The 17,094-nt window shown below is 36.0% G+C and overlaps 1 protein-coding gene across 1 annotated transcript in view; it reads right to left on the minus strand.

Annotated features, from left to right (window-relative positions):
* Positions 1–15,365: 15,365 nt before the first annotated feature.
* Positions 15,366–17,094, minus strand: part of LOC100745699 — a 55,348-nt gene continuing 53,619 nt past the window's right edge. The window contains exon 14 of the transcript XR_004461752.1: positions 15,366–15,383. The gene's annotated coding sequence lies outside the window, so the exon portion shown is untranslated. The remainder of the gene's footprint in view (positions 15,384–17,094) is intronic.

Raw genomic sequence — 17,094 nt, forward strand, 5'->3', positions numbered from 1 at the left:
ACTCATTCATAACTCCCCGCGAGCGACCAACTATCCCCACTAAACACCTTCCATCGGTTTACCCCCACTTTTCACATCGTAGAAGCCGGGCATCTAAACGAACCGATCTCGTCTTCGCCTCACGATCAGCTTGCTGGAAGCTCGATGCTACACCGGCACGTTCCGCGGCTCCTCTAACCGCGCCACTCACAGGTGCACCGTGATACCATCTGCCACAGATCATTGGACATCGTCCTTCAAACGGATGCTGCATTTTTATTTTCCTCCTTTCCAACAATCGAATGGGTCTTCTACCGATCCGAAATCCGTAAGATTATCGTTAATTTCCCATATTTGTTTAACACTTTTTATATACTGCTCTTTATAGTCTCTTAGATGTAGATATGAAATCTTTGCAACGAGATTTTTTCATTTTAATGTTTTGTCAGATTGATTTCTTCGTTAGTTCGAACCTACTCCTTCGTTATTACGTAACTTTTGCATTTCGCGAAAGAAAATAGATAGATCGAATCTTCCTTCTCCTCTCGTTTGTCAGCATGTTAACGAACGATTGTAAATTTCGCCGAGCGTGCAAACGTCTAAAAGGCAGAGGTAGTTACGCGGTTTTACATCCTACGCCTGGTTGATCCTTAGGACAGACATCGGTGGTATGTCGTCTAGAGAAGGCTAGGTCCTCACAGCTGCAAGAACGTTCCGTCGTTGGCACGCGAGCGCTTTTTCCGTACTCGGAACAGAAGACACGTCGTTAGTTGGTTCGTTTCCTCCATAAGAATCAGCGGTGCATTAATGTTTTTATAAATAAATCCGTTTCTGAGAGCAAGTTTTCCGTGGCAGGGGGCATCCCACAGGCGAATGTGTGCGTCATTAGCGGTGTTGTACGCGTGATTCTGTTAATTACCGTGGTCGTTGATAATCCAAGGCATGTCGCCACCGCGTCGAGACTTTTGCATGTAGCATCCATTACGCAAAGACGAACGTTCGGCCTCTCGAACATGCAATTAATAAGCGAGAACCGTGGCTCGTGACTTTTAACTACGTCAGAGTAAGCGTACTCGCGTGTAAGTGTGTACGCGGTTATGCACGGTAAGCATGTTTCCGTAGACATAACACCGTGGAACAACGCTAATAATAGAGAAGATGACGATAATAGTAATAATTACAGCATCTCGATGCCCGCGCTACAACATGGATTAATTGCCGTTGAGATTCTGATGATAACGAACGTATCGAGCAAAATGTTCGATGAACATGGCAATGACAATGAGCGCTTTACGTCGATTCTTTTAGCGGAGTATCTTACCCTCTCGCGATGCTAGACGCATTAAAACCAACTTATCATAACTGAATGACTCATTTGCATAGTTATACGTCTGCTTATCTATTATTAACGTGTTCTATGTATGAACGTTCGTGATAATACAGGTTTTTCTTGATTCAGCCTTCTCAAAGGAATTCGTAATCGATCATCACTCATCTCGTCGCAATATCGAAGCCAGAATGCAATAGATGTTTCACACATTTATAGGTATTATAATAGCAACATTATCGAGATTTCTACATGCGTTTTTATCTGTTAACCGAGTAATTTATTAATTAAAGATTTCTACAATTATTGAATGTTAACAGAGAGATATTAATTCCAGCTTTTGCAAATACAAATACATAAGATGATAAAAAACATTTCTGTAAATAAGAAGATGAATATAACCAAAAAATTATTATTAGAATTTGTAACGGGTTAACGTATCGAAGAAACGATAATATCTAGTTTGCGATTTTATCTACGATTTATCTAATATCTTCTTTTTCTTCCTTTCTACGCGAACGCTCTTCTTCGTTTGACATGTTTGAGAACATAATTGTTATCGATGTGGATGTCGTTAAATCTCAGATCAATTAGTTGCATGTTCACCTAACCGTGTACTCATCTCGCGTGTGCGATCGGCCCACCTCGATAATAAACCTTCCCCCTGTGTCCTCTTTTTCCTCTCACTTGAAATCAGTGATCACATTTCTTTTTACCGAGTCTTCCCTTACTCGTATCTCGTAATCATAATTCTGCGTGAAACCCCCATTAAATCGAAGGGTGGGATGAGCAGCAGCTTCGTTAACGTTATGACGAACGCTACTATTTCCGAAAAGGAGCGAACGATCTTTCTTGGTAGGACAAAGGCGAGTAAGTCAAAAGACGATGACATCTATTTCGCAGATTTTTTTTCGGAAGCTTCTCCAGTAGCATAAACATGTCATACTTCTCAGTAAATTCGTGTTAATTGTGTAATTTTAATAAGTCACTGTGTAATCGGTGTCTAAGTATCGAGAACTTCATATGGGACAGTGATCTTTTTATTTATAGTAAGATTCTTTGTTTTAAGACTCTTAGTAAGTACATCGATAAACAAAAGCACATCGACGTGGCTCCGTTCAACTGTCTTTCATCTCGAGACTATCAATAGAGATGTAAATAAAAATTTTCAGAATATTAGTTACTCGTTAGCGTTTTATAGCCTAATAGATATAATAAATATTGTTATACCTCTGTGTACAATTTTATAACCCAATATAAACAGTAATATGATGTTTATAATTCATTTTACTTTTCATTTTAACGTTGCCATTTTTAAATGTTTAAATTTCCCTATTCGCACAACGCAGGTGTAGGTAGCTTAAACTATTATAACAGTTAGTACTGAATTGACGTACGTGTTATAGTACAAGAATCGATAGAGAAAGGATTTCTAGATGACTAAGCGATTTCTATTACACTCGCTTTAGAAATCACGTTACGAGTGAGAACGATCGGACTAACGATTTGTAGGTTATGGTGCCACGGATTATACCACATAACAACGCAACTATTTTTTTATTACGTGTGTGACGTCACAGGAGATCAAAAATCTCGGGAAGCACGTATTTTACGGTAAAAATAGAAGCGATCTTGAAAGTAGAAGGGACGAATTTCGAATCAAGGCCAACCTCTCCTCCCGTGCCTTTCTTCTACTTTCGCCGCTATTGGTTTATGGTATAAACTGGTTAACGGGATGACGTGCGAGTTTTCGCAATGATTACGGCGGTCTCGCCAATAGTTGCGAAATGATTTCGCGCCTACGAAAGCAGACGTCTACGTTGTCTACGTCACGTTAATTTTCGGGGTCAAGTGCATAAGAAACGCTGTTCGAAGAATACCTCGTGTATGACTACGCATGTGTATCCCGATACATTAGAATACTCTGTTATATAATAAAAAGATAACCATCCTAGTTAGTATTACATCTGAACCATACGAATTAAACCATTGAAGAAATTAAGACAGGATAAATGAAACTTATTTATGTTATGAGAATCGGAGGTGTATTGAATATCAATCTTTTTAATGTTTATGTACCACATTATCTTTTTATACCGTTATATTATATTTTTTAATAATTAACGTTTACGAACAATTTAAACGAAATGGTCTTGACGATTGTAGAATACTGTTATTACAATTTGCAATAGCGCTCAATTTAAAACTGTTCCTTTCTGATGCACGTATGGGAAATCCATAATGAATAAATCAAATTTAGTGCATTACTGTTCCCATAACGTCTCATCCCTTATTTTATATTACCTTTATATCTAATTCCTTTAAATATATTTCCCATTATACACCCCAAAGAAGTTATAAAGTATCTGGATATGTAAAAACAAAATTACGCTTAATTGATAATAACAGGAAGGTTTATAGAATTCCATTATTCGATTATTGCGAGAAATCTGTTATTGTTTTTATGTAATGTAAGCAACCCCATTCAAACAAAACTCATTATGTCATGTCATAAAAGGGATGAATGTTAGCCGTGTAATTAAGTACATAATTCAATCATTCGATCCGACAATCGTCCAGTCCTTTCTACCATTGCTCAACTCTTGTAGGATTATGCAGGTCGTCTGCTGGGGAAGTACGCGTGCCAATTCGAACCGTTGTTAATACCTTCTCCTGGAAGTCGCGTCTTGACTGTCGCGTGCGTACTCGTACATACATCATGATTCAATCGTTCACGGCCTCGATAACGCTCGGTATTTCAGCTCGGCCCTTGCCGCTCTACGAATTCACACCGTATCTAAAATTCTCAGGTGGACCACGATAATTTTCTATATGATAATTTTATAAGTATGCAACGACGATACGTGACTATATGTTTGTTTAACGGAACTATAAATGCGATCACGCGGAGTTCGTCGTTATCGAGAACACGTATCATATGCTTTTAAGCTTTCGCGATCACGTTGTTTTAGGTTCTTGAAAGATTGACAAGACAACCTTCGTTGGAAGTAAATGCAAGATTAAGACGAATACAGGATGTCCTAGCTTTTTCTATGATAGACAAACATCATCAGAATGTTTTATTGGTACAAAGGAGGAAGAGATATAAACGCAAGTTTAAAGTTTATTAGAAAGTTAGAAGAAAATCACCTGATTCCAAATTGCCTGAAATACAACGTGAAGTGGAAAAATAATTGAAACATGGAAAAGCTGATGAGCAAGTTTATCGTGTAAATCGTACTCTTCGGGTAATGAAACTGTGTATTTATAATGGTCGGCATCGTTTATTGGCGTTCTGATCGGAATCTGATTAACATCTTCCATGATTAATAATAAACAGGTGTGAGCTTCGTCAGTGACACATCCTGCGAGGAGTTGCAATTTAATTTAAACAGTAAGGTGTACGTGACCGTCCTCACGAGATTTTTCAGTAGGTTCGCGAGCAATCTTGAGTTGCGTACTACGTATACACATGATTCTTGTTATGTATACATAATATAAGTTATCACATCAGAATCATGACTCCCGATGATAACGGGAAAACGTAGCTGCACGCGGCATGAACATTGTAGAAGAAACGTAGAAGTACGCGTTTAGCGCAAATACCGCGTTACAAAGCTAATAGAAAATCTTGAATTTTCATTATTTGCCTCTTTTAAGCACATTGAATTATCTCTAAAAATATAGATATAAACGGCGTCCTACTCATGAAATTTTAATAATCACTTTTAGTCGAATTTATTATTAGTTTGTACGTGCAGTTTTCTTCAGTTTTTTCTCAATTACTTGCTCCAACCTTTTTGAACATCAATTGCTTGAATCTAACTTCTTACACAAAACTTTGTTCAAGTTCCTTCGTACCTTATAAAACGTGTTGAATCAAACTATTCAGATTCAAGAATTTCTCTTTGCACATGGAATGTGAATGGATTATTTAAAAATCTTTTGGTATCAATTTTATTTACATACGAACATAATAAAAGCTAGTATAACATTTAATTTATCCCGATTTACTTAGTTGCACTTACAACTTTATTTCAAATACGCCACATTAATTTTTTGTTCCGACTTCCGAGTAATTAGTATCATTTCTTCCTTGACTTACAATAGAAAAACTGACCTTACTGCAACATACTCGCCAAACAAGTCGTGCCACATATTCCTGCTGCTCGTAATAATAACGCAAGCATATCCGATCGAAGGTATTACAATAAATCTCACGAGACGAATCACTTTTTATACTAAAATTAGCAACTACGTAATACATATTTTACAAATCTGTCTGTCATCGTCGCTGTGAGAAATTAGTCGTGTGCGTCACACGTGGACATCTAGTTTGATTATTTGCATGCAGGATTTTGTTTCCGATTCAAATACGTTACACTGACTTTAAGTGGTGACTAGACGTTACCCAGAAAACGTACGCGTTCCTCGTGGCGCTTGGCCAAAACAAAAAAAAAAAAAGACAAGCGAAAAGAAGCCGCAGGAACGAGAGCAGCGCGGTTCGAGCCGGTTGATTAGTGAGTCAACATGGATTATTGTTTCGCAGGAAATACGCGTGTTTTTCCGAAAATAAGCAGTGGAAGCTGTCATACGCAACCGGTGCGTGACGAATTCATCTTCTGCTAACATTTGCCACGATACACGCTCATGGTGTATGTTAGCTATGCAAATTAGCCTAATTTGGTATCACGCTGTTACGCGAGTAGTCACGCATTATCGCGTAATGTCTGTCATCATAACCGATAATCGCTTCGATAGAAATGAAAGAGAATAGCTGGAATCATGCATTCTGACCATCGACTGTTAAATGAAACATTACGTCGATATAATGGATTCGTTCGTTAGTTCGTTCGACGATCGTTATAAAATAATATTGAAAAACGATGCGAGAAAAGAATACGTTCGCGTGTACCTCTTCTTGCGACGAACATCTTTTCTAAATATAGTAAATGACATGTTCGTTGACAAGCAATGAACATCGGTGCATTTAACGTTACCATCTTTGAGCATCTTTAGCGCGTTCGTACTCCTGTTTGTCCTCCCCATACTTACGTTTACATAATGTTGTTAATTTTACATCCTTTTAGCTTATTTCGTTTTTTCCTGTTTTCTTTTTTTGACATATAGTTATGCCGAAGTAATGCTGCTATGAGTACGAATAACGAACCTAAGTAAAGATTCCTTTGGTCTTTCAATATTATATCGAACACTTCGCTTCAATACTCTCAATATTAAGTGCATTCTGTACATGTGTGTACAATTCAATTTTTCACAAATACGGAATCGAACTTTGTTTGCATATAGCATTTCTTCTGAACTTCTTTATAAATGTTAATATTAAACAAGAGCCAAAGCTTTCAAGCAAAAACACAACGATTTCTTCCTTGTGAATTTTCTATTCGCTCGTCCAATAATGCATCGTCTCCTTAATCTACGTTCTAATAATTCATGTCCCACTGCATCGTTATAATTCGAAATATTTATGTATAAAATATTTAGACACACATTATAGATCATCGGTATAATTCTATTGTTAAGCTACCGCCATTATTTCAAGCTCAACGAATAAGTACAAACATCTATTGTTATATGTATAAGGAGAACTAATTCGACCGAGTGACGACATTCGAGAGCGAAGTTCGTTGGACCCTCCGGCTCGGAACATCCCGATGACAGAAGCCGCGTACTTTGGATCTCGCTTCTTCAACCGGTCAGGTTTTCGCGCTCGGTATTACGCGAGCGAATTCGAGGCGCGTACCGACGCGTTGCCCAGAAAAACGACGTTTAACTGGTCCAAGTGGAAAAGGCGGGAGCAATTTTTCGAAAGAGGCAATTATCGATTCGTGTGGTCCCCGTGATCGTGGCCGCTGCAAGAAGCGGATAGAGACATCGGCCACATTCCAGGGGTACGAAAGGCACGCCGAGAACCCAATAGGGACCTGCACGTTTTCTCTCTTTCTTTATCTCGCTCTTTCTGTGACCGTCTTGCTGTCCGTTTTGCCCTTTCTGCTTAACATTTCGGCCGCACAAGGACCACCCAGAACCACTCTCGTTGCCTGGCGCAATATTCAATACCCGAGGTATACCGGCCGCATGAAACCCAAAGAAACAGATAGCGGGTCAATCGCAAACGCGATTCTGCTCCCAAACCATTCCTGCCACTTTACCATTCCTGAATGTTTCTTTGTTGCTCAGTGATCACATATCAGTAGAAAATTTCACGCGATTACGGTATTCATATAGATTTTGTTATTAACTTTGTCTATCGGTGCATGAACTTCGATAGTCACGTGCAACGCTAATGCTATGCTTAATTGTACAACATGTTTATGATTTATATGCAACGATATTGTCTACAGCTTAATTACGTATAGTAGTATTCACTATAATACCTCCAGTGAACATTCATATGTTAATGTGTTTATTAATGTTCATCGCTTGGCAGAGATATGATTTAATTAAATACAAATGCCATGGATAAAAAAACATTTCCTTTTGGATTTGATGCCTTCATTGGCGAACGAATTATAGAACATTTGCAATGAATTTCTTATTAAATCTTGTTAACTTATTGAGTAACGGAGTATTATATGGAACAGAGAATACGTCCGATAAGAATAAAGGAATCGGTACAAAGAATATTAAAAAGTGCATTTCAGGTCAAGTATAATACCATAACAGGTTTATACTGGTAAAGTAGTGGCCAACTACTTGAAGGCAGGTAACATGACTAATTTGGACTAAGTTGAACGGAAGCACAGGTCGGAATGTATTAGATTGAAACGAAATAAAATCGCTTACCGGTGCGATGGAGAGAGGTCAGCATCGAGGCAGCGGTGATTTAAGAATTTTCTGGGCCGTGAAATCAGCGTTCATTTATCGGTGTTCGTGTCAGCGAATGTTTTTTGCGACGCACCGAGAAATTACTTGCCATATGGATGGCCGCGTGACATAAAACGTCTCCGAGATTAATTCACATTCGAAAGGATCGATAATTTTTTGTGGATACAACGGTCGTGGAGAATTGGAAGGATAGTAAATTGACGAAGCTGGCTCGCGCACGCATATCAATGAAAACACGACGACGCCAAAGGAGGTAAACAAAAGACAGTGACAGTTCGCTGGCAATGAATACGTAGAATCACATTGTTTTCGTATTAAAATATGTATCTCGTAATTTCGTTAGAATTTTCCAATTTTATACAAATCTTGTTTCGACGATTCTATTGGAACGACTAGACTCTTTTTCTATATTGTACGACTTGATTTTCTTGCTGATGCGTACATACCATAATGAGAAGTCGCAACTGGAAAAAAATTAATGCGTTGTTAACCTATCACAAGTGATTAGCGTCTTTGTATTTTTACACACAGACGTTCTTGACCGACCATGAGAATACTTGTATTTACATATGCGTTTATGCACATATGTAATTATGAAAGTACAAATTTATGTATGCTGTCATTATAGTGTTTATTACTTTAGATAGTGTTTGCTTAATTTTCATAATACTTATTTTCCTTTCAAGTTTTTGTAAACAAACAGAATCGCGTTTATGTGTCCAAGCTTAATTTTTTAATTTCATTCTAGATTTAAAATGAAATTTAGGAAAATTTCGGGATGCTTATAATTATTATTATTACAACATTATAGAATTATACAGATCGTTAAATCAATCGTTTGAAACGTATCTCGATAAAAGTGAAAGATCGAAGAAAATCAAGAGTGTAGGAAGTAAATTATACGTTATAACTAATCTCGATTTTACAATAAATTATTTTTGTAATGATTATGTGTCTTTGCTTATTCATTAACTTCAATTAAGCCAAATTGGCTTTAATACCGATCAAATTTTATCTATTTTATTCTCTTGAATGTACGTAAACGTCTGTAATGTTTACTGTATACATACAGAGACAATACGAATATACATAAAATTACTTTCGATCGATACATTTTTTCGTCAAACAGTTTCTCATTGTTCGATGTTTATATTTCGTTGAAATTAATTAATTGCAAATTCGACGGAAACAGATATATCATTTCGTTTTTGCCGCAACCTCCAAACATCGATATTTCCACCTGAACACGTACGTAAGGTAATCTCTCGGCATGTTTAAGGTAGAAAGAATGGTCATCGTTTAGTAAGACTTACAGGCGGCATTCCACGATACATTGCACCGTAGATCCTCAGGCAACGAGTCCCACGCCATGGAACATTCACGTCGCGATCACGTTCGAGCATTTCACCCGACGTACGTTATTCGACCGTGAATGTCGTTTGCACGATCGCACGTTCTAACACGCACTGCCGCGTCTTTTCTCGCGGCACGAGCCGATCAGCTGAGCCAACCATTGGAAAATCGTACTCCTCGCGAATACCGACAACCTTTATACCACTACGTCCTTCTATAGTAATATATAACACGTGGCTAATTTTCCCGCGATATAGCCTCTAGCCGATCCTTTTACCGAAATCGACATAAATCTGAATGGCTTCGATGTTGATCATATACCGGCAGGAATTCGTCTGAATGTTTGTAAATCGCAGATTAACACGCTCACTGTTGATGGAATTTTCATTGCCCACCACAATATATGCTGACGTATGCTATACATATTCACAGATATGTAGACGTTTACATACATATTTTACACTAATTAACACGAAAACTTTTTTCAAATGTCGTGATTTTTAACTCATCCGCGAAGTTAAACATTTTGAATAACTTATACCATTTATTTCTTGAATGAAAAAAGGTCGACGTAATACACGAATCGTAAAAATGCACGGAGTTTTGAATTTGACAATGAGATGTAAATACGCGATGAAGAAAATGTAAATTAATACAACGATTCAATACGTCTGTGACAAAGAATATGTTTTATCAATGTGTCTGTACTACTGTGTTTTATTGTGCTTTTGTCCACTAGATTACCATGCTTGCAATACTAATTTATACATAGCGAAAAGGTTATAGTGGTAGAAGAATCAACTGATTCTATAATATACATAATCACGGTAAAGTATCAAAAATAACTAATAATAGCTTAATTCAACGATGGGTATAATAATATAACAATAGCTTTGTTATATTGAAATTATATTGAGATATATTATATATGAAAAATAATACGAGTACTAGCAATAAATATCAAGATGATTATTTTTTTAACAAGAATACTAGAACGTTTTAATGAATTTTACGAACGTTCGTTTGTTCGTTGTTATAGTCATTATCGACTCCAAATGTGTACATGTGTGTATTATATACTTACTTAGCAATCGATTCTGGTGTTATTAGAGACAGCGACGTGTAAATTTCTCAAGATCGGTAGAATTGACGGTAAATCATGGAATATAAGAATTCCAGTACTACTTCATGGAATCGTGAATTTGTAGAGAATCAACAAGATTCTTGTATGTAAATATCGTAGAACCAATGTCACGAGTTTAAAGTTGTACGATGATCGGCGGCGCTCAGTTTAAATCAGCGGGTTTAATTTTAGGCGGTGTAACCGTAAAAACCGGAAACACATCCTTGAACGATCGCGCTTTATCAGCCAGTTGTTGCAATCCATTCAATCAAACTTTAAAATTAAACTTCATTTGTCTTTCAGCGCACGACGTTCGAAATATGCATTATACATTGTCCTTTCGGCATTAAAACGATCGTTAATGAAAATTCGTTTCCCGACTCTGTGTGTATACTGATAAGCAAACTGGCCATTTTTATGTATTTATAGGAGATTTCAAGGTACAAAAATACTCAGAATGCGTATAATATTAAAAGATATATAAAATATGCAAAATAAAGTACTTGCTATAATACGTATTCAAGAAAATATGATTAGGTTCCGTTTCCTACGTAAATATCCGGACAGTCTGTCATGATAAGCAGAAAGGACAAAGGAAATTTTGTAAAGAATGATGATATCCATTATGATGTCTCTTCAGGAATAACAAGAAGTACCGATGTAGAAGTTTGTATTAAATGTTCGTGTGTTTTGTTAAAAGTTTATTATGTGCTACGTATGTCATTAAGTAACAAGGAGAACGTGAATAATCTTTATTAAGCGAGCGCTATCCCACAACACATTGAATATTATTAACTCATAGTATGATCGAAGTTACAAACGTAATCATTTGTATTATTGCAGTAAATTGCTGTTTTCGATGACCGATAATGCAAATTTTCTTTCAATACCACTTTTGAGGAGATTCAGTTGAGTATAATTTTCCGCATAAAACCATATAAACATTCTGCAATTTATCGCAATTAGAATAAGGAAAATTGCTTTCCAATCGCACTAAAGATTCATCATTCATGATCGGCGCGTATCCAGCATAGAATTGTACAGACACGAGTCTATCACCACGAGAAACGAAACGAAACGAAACGAAGCGTACAACGTATATTGCTCGATGAACAGCTATTTTTACGAATCTCAAGTAGAGATTCGACTTCGGTGTAATGGTCGGTGGATGAAGTGCATCCAAAATCGCCAGTCAAAATCGGCGTTATATATGTATATAATCGTAGTGGCCGAGTCGTAAATGAGTAAGGCAGTAAGGAACCGCGCGAGCCGCTACTTCCTCCGGGGATTGATTCACACTCGCCTTCGGCTCGTCTGGCCGTGCCTGTCTGCTATTATTTTTAGCGCGTGATCACGAAGCCGCGCGAAGAGAAGACCAGGGAAAGCGGCTACGGATCCGTCGCGATGCCGACCGCGTGCGTTAGCTCATCTCGCGGGCTTGGCTCGCATAATTGTCGGCCATTTCTGTCACCAAAGGCCGATCAGCGTGTTCGACCGATCGCGATCTAGCTACCGCACCCACTGCAAATGCTCATCCACCTGGTATGCTCGCGAAATCATCAGCGAATCGACACCGCTCCATTTTGCGCAAGTGTGCCTTCACTTGCGATCTAGAAAATGCACAAGCTCCAGAGAGAGACACGATTGTTATGCAGATTACAAGTTTCAGATACTTATTGCGTATTGTTTCATGGTTTATAGGCTAATTGAGAATTTTGCAATACGTTAGATCGTGGATTAATACATTCGCTGCTACTGAGATGTGAAGAACACAGAAAAGGGACGCAAGTAGGTACATTTTTGTTAATTTTGGAATTTTTTGTCGCTGACGAAAGTAAATGCCATTTTATGACATTTTCATCTAATTTAGAATCATTGTTTTGACATAAAATATCTAGAAACTGGCAGAATCTGTTAGGTCCAAATGTCTAGTAAAGTTTCGCAGGAGCCAAAGATGTAACAGTAAAGCAAACAGCTCTTTTTTTATTATTAACGGCTATCTATTGTGTTGCTTCTCTTGTTTGACGAAGAAACATTTGTGCATGGAATATCGTTCTTTTCGAAACGTTATAAAAAGCAATGAATAATTACTTATATAAGTGTTTTCTATATAACGGAAAGTTTAATGTGGTCTAGAAACCACGAAAGCACAGTGACACACGTGGAAACTCCTACCAGCCATTCTTGAATATCTAAAATCGCTCTTCGGTCGATTGCTAGGAACGATTTTATTCTCGATGAGTATGTTAGAAGTACAATGGGCTACGAGGATTTTCCAATTATGTCACAGTGAAGTTGCATTTTCTCTAGAAGAAAAATAACGACAGCTAATTTTACTGGAGATATCGATCTCGCGAAATTAATTTTATCGATTGCTTTTATCTATATCCGCGTATCGAAGGTTATACGGCCTTTAAAGTATTCAGAGGAGAAATACAGAGAATTTGGACAGTCGTTGGTCAGATATATTTATTACGTGATTCATTAAATATCGTTCTAATTAGAAAAACATACTTGTAGAATAATTTCTCTATGATAAACATTACGCATGACGAAAGTCATAAATGTGATTATTCACGTGTTTAATAGGTACAATTGACCTATTGTACTTTATAACTGTGGATGAAAATAGAATTCATTTCCGTCTAGCCAATATCCTCATTTTCGGAAGATTTTTCCAAGAAAGGGATATTAAGGCTACGTCTTATAAGTCTGATCACACGTCCGCTTCCGGACAGTAACGTTTCTTTCCTCACAGAAATTACGTTATTTACGTCACTACGAGGGACTTCCTCGACCTAAGAATAGCAGACTTTTTTAGCTGATGCACAATGTTATCATGACGCATTCTGGTGAGAAGAACAAATCTTTTAAAGTTGCACACGAAGAGACGATAGCTGCATAAATGACTAAGCGTAAAGATTTGTTATTGAAAAGTTAGAGTAGAGAATTTATATAACGCTATTTTACGATATCAATTAAATCAAAATTAGAATTACTAACGACATGTGATTTATATGAATTTTAATATAATTTTCAAGTTTCTTCTATACGAAGTACGTTGCAGGCATACAGTATGGAAGTAACGATAGTAGATGTATATAACAAAGTTATACGTATAAAAGGTGTATAAAATTTCGTAAGAAAATCCAACATGTATAAAAATTCATAGTATTATAAATAGTACGGCGTTGACTTATGTATGAGTTCTACATCTTTGAAATCAAGGATTGGCGAACGCGAAAGAAAAGAATGATTATTAATCTTGATCACAAGAGTACGTATTCCCAACTACTGCAATTAAAATGCAGGTAAACATCATGGAATTTAGCTTATATACTGAATTTGTAATTAGCTCGTTTACACGTTTATTCCTCTACTTCCTCTAACTGTAAATGAAAGAAATATATCGCCTTTGCAACATCTTGTCTATAAATGGCTTATGTTCTGCAGTATACATACGCTTCATCCAATATTTCAAAGTGTTATAGTCTGCACGTTTTATTTTTTACAAAATCTCATGACTTTCTTTTTATGAAATTGTTTCTAATTTTATGAAACGAATGATTATTTAAAACTAGATAGAATTTATTTACAATTATATAATCACGAGTTTTCTTCTGTTAATCATAAACTAGTTTTTCCATTATTTATTCATATATTCCATTTCTTATTCACAACCATTCTTACAAGATAAATGCGTAAATAAATTTCTCATTGAAGGTTTCATTAAACAATGAAATTGTTAGAAATATAAATATTTGATACGAGAAATACTAAATCTGCCCAAAACAAACGAACATATTTATGCAGATGCTGCTACTGCACGATTAATGTTAACTTTCGTTAAATTTGAAATATGATTATATGTACGTATCTATTTTATTCTCGTTATAGAATTCTGACCAGAATAATTTATGTACAATGCATATTTAAATATACGTTAGACAGTAGTTGTTCTAGCGTTAACTGTCTTGAAAGACTCAGTTTAGTTTTAAGTTACGTGGATCTTATACGTCTTCACACAATTTATGACAGCTTAAATGAATCGTTTACGTTGTACCATTCTAAGAAAGTTAAAAGAGAGTTGTAAACGGCAAAGCATATTAATTTTACTGTCTTTACTAAGCACGCGCAAATGTTGATATGTTTGAAAGAAGAATTATCACTTGGAAATTGCAAATCCCTCATATGTAGCACACAGATTGCACAATGTTCAAGTGTAATACTATCGATTTTACGAGTTTCGCGTAGGTGAAAAATTTTACTACGATGACGAAGTCCGCCTACTGGAATTGCGATGTAACGTCATGGAAGCTACGTCACTGCGAATCTCTCCGATTTCCATGAATGAACCTACATATTACGTACTGTCCCTTCTTAAAGAATATGCCGTTATTTGGTAATGGCATTCAAAGTTAGTCACGTAATTCGGGTATTTTTCAGTAGCTCAAGAAACCATGAGTAGCTATGACTCTCCACTCCTTGATGATTCAGTTTTTATATCTTAATAAGTCGAATTAAGAGAGCAAAAATGCATAGAACGTAGATCATATGCAAAATTATACAAAATATCCAAAATAGAGTACTCATTACGATATTTAATGGGACGAAACAAACCTTCATTTAAAATCCCACTGTTTTAATTAATTTCTGAGGAATATGAATTTTTATACAGCTTTATAGTCTAGTTATTATGTATTGTATTATATATAACTCACCTTTCTTTTAAATCGAAAGCTCCTTGAGTTGGCTCTGTAACAAAAAAAAACATATAGAAATTAAATTAGTTTCTTTGGGCATTATAAAATTATCAAGTGTTTATAACAAATAATAATATTTGTGATAAAAAAAACATTCAAATACATGAGAAACGAGTTTAAGTACGCGACGATAAAGTGTAAAAGATAGTAAAATGTAATATCAAGAAATCGAAGTACATTAGTATCTTCATCTATTTTATATCCGCTTGAAACGTTGTACGATACATAATAAGATATTTTTAAGCTTTATGTAATAGTCGTCATGCACTAAGGAGCATTTTATCCTGGAATATCCCTATATTTATCCTGCGGCTTTTAGTTGCTCTACGCGTCAGGCTTACCGCTGTGGTAATAAATGGTCAGCGAGAAAAAGAGTAGTCATCCTTCGAGTATGCAGATATTGTTCCTTAATCACAGGTTTTGAATCATGTTCTCTTAGATGTCGAACTCGTTGATCAAGATACGCGAAGTTAGGTCGTTACATTGTCGTCTCTTTTCTTCTACCTTTCAAAAATTGTTCTTGTTGTTTTCGTCATTTTTGTTCATTAATTCTGTTTTATACACTTATAAAGAGCGTCGATGACAACAAAATTATATATCGCTTCAATAGAAGTAGGTTATATTTTAAAATATAGGTATATAAAAAAACGTTCTTTCTTTGAATCTAACATATCGGTATATCCATATTTTTATATATTATATAAATATATTTATTTAATTAAATATATGTATCTTTATTGATATTTGTTTATTTAGGCTTCCAATACTGGCCCACCAACAATTGATCAAATATATCGTACTTTGAAAAAACTAGCAAAGTTTCATTTGAAAAAGATCGTGTATACCATAGGTATGCACCAATCTGATAGTTTATGTCGTTGTGTCTCATTTTGCACGGCGCTCCTGAAAGAAATACCATGAAATCGAGGGGCTGAGGTGTTGAGATAAGATTATAAAAGATTCCCAGTGCAGACAACACGGCACCTGTTGCGCTCGTTTCCCCGTAATCACCCTGTATTTCAGTAGAGTGTGCACCGCCTGGGACAGCCGTGCGAATGGCATTTGTAAATCATGTATCGTTTGCATTTTCTTGACACTGCATACTGAGAAAAGCCAGTCTTCTCGGAGCTTTTGTTTTGGTATTCAACTGCATATTTTATTATGTTCTCATACTACATTATCATAACAATATATAATGCTTATAATTCTATACATACTTGCGTTCATTGGAATACCGACGTGTGAAGAAGTGACTGTTTCTTTTTATCATAATTATGTATTTCTTGGCCACGGGTGTATATTTAGATACACAGGTATAATTATAATCGACACGGGAAAGAAAGTAGTATCTTTATAATTAAAGCTATGGGGTTTTTTAACGGATAAAGTGGGAGGCTATAATTTTGAGGAAAAAGAGGATAGATATCTGCAAAAATTAGTTTCTCATTTTTGCAAAATTGTTAATATAGCTTTATATAAATTATATGTTAATGATACCAGACACTTTGTTCCTGTCTTATTCCACTTGTTGTGCACAAACCGGTATACAAACCGACAGTCATGTCGAATGGTATATTTTATTACGATATATTACTGCTAATAAGTTCCTTATTATTGAAAATCAATCAAACTATATTTATTCTTATGAGCGAAGTTACGAGACATTATAATTACGCGTGATAAATATAAATGGACGTCATAGT

The sequence above is a fragment of the Bombus impatiens genome, unplaced genomic scaffold (assembly GCF_000188095.3).
Source record: "Bombus impatiens unplaced genomic scaffold, BIMP_2.2 scf_0344, whole genome shotgun sequence".
Classification (NCBI taxonomy): domain Eukaryota; kingdom Metazoa; phylum Arthropoda; class Insecta; order Hymenoptera; family Apidae; genus Bombus; species Bombus impatiens.